The sequence below is a fragment of the Octodon degus genome, unplaced genomic scaffold, assembly GCF_000260255.1.
Source record: "Octodon degus isolate 3935 unplaced genomic scaffold, OctDeg1.0 scaffold00177, whole genome shotgun sequence".
NCBI lineage: Eukaryota > Metazoa > Chordata > Mammalia > Rodentia > Octodontidae > Octodon > Octodon degus.
The window spans coordinates 2773186-2773897 of record NW_004524753.1 but is presented as its reverse complement, the minus strand read 5'-3'; positions in this window follow the sequence as shown (position 1 = coordinate 2773897).

The window sequence follows — 712 nt, the reverse complement described above, 5'->3', positions numbered from 1 at the left end:
ATGTGGTGCTGGGGGATTGAACCACGGTCCCTGTGCTTTGCTAAGCTTGTTCTAAATAGGTGCTTTAGACCACTGAGCCATCTCACCAGCCCCCATCACACCCAGTTTTGGTGTCCAACATGGTGCACCCAGGGTTCCAGGGCCAACTTACCATGCAGTTCTCAGGATCAAATCCCGGTGTTTGTACTTGCCCCACAGGTGCTTAGGCCACCGAGCTTTCTCCCCAGCCCACATCACCCATCTTTAAAGAACATAACACATCTTTTATCATAAAGTCCCATAAAAATGGGTGTGTCAAGCCTACATTTAACTTTGAATATTTCTATTGATGAATTACTAATTTTAATATTATGAGTTTTACTATATTAAACAATGAGTTTTTAACAGCAGAAAATGTGACAAAAATAAAATATTTCATTTTAAATATTCAGTGTATAAGAAAGCATCAAAATATTCAATGTAGGCTAGGTTTTGGTGTACAAATTCTAAAAAAGAACAATAGAAATGAATTCCTATACGAACTTCAATGACTGACTGGGGGTATAGAACTCACACAATGTCTATGCCCTCCTCTTGCACAGGATGAGGATTTTTTTTTTAATTTTAATTTTATTTATGTGTGTGTGTGTGTGTGTGGCCAGCTCAGCCCACCAGGGGGCGGGGCAGGCTGGCATGTGGTGCTGGGGATTGAACCGCGGTCCCTGTGCTCTGC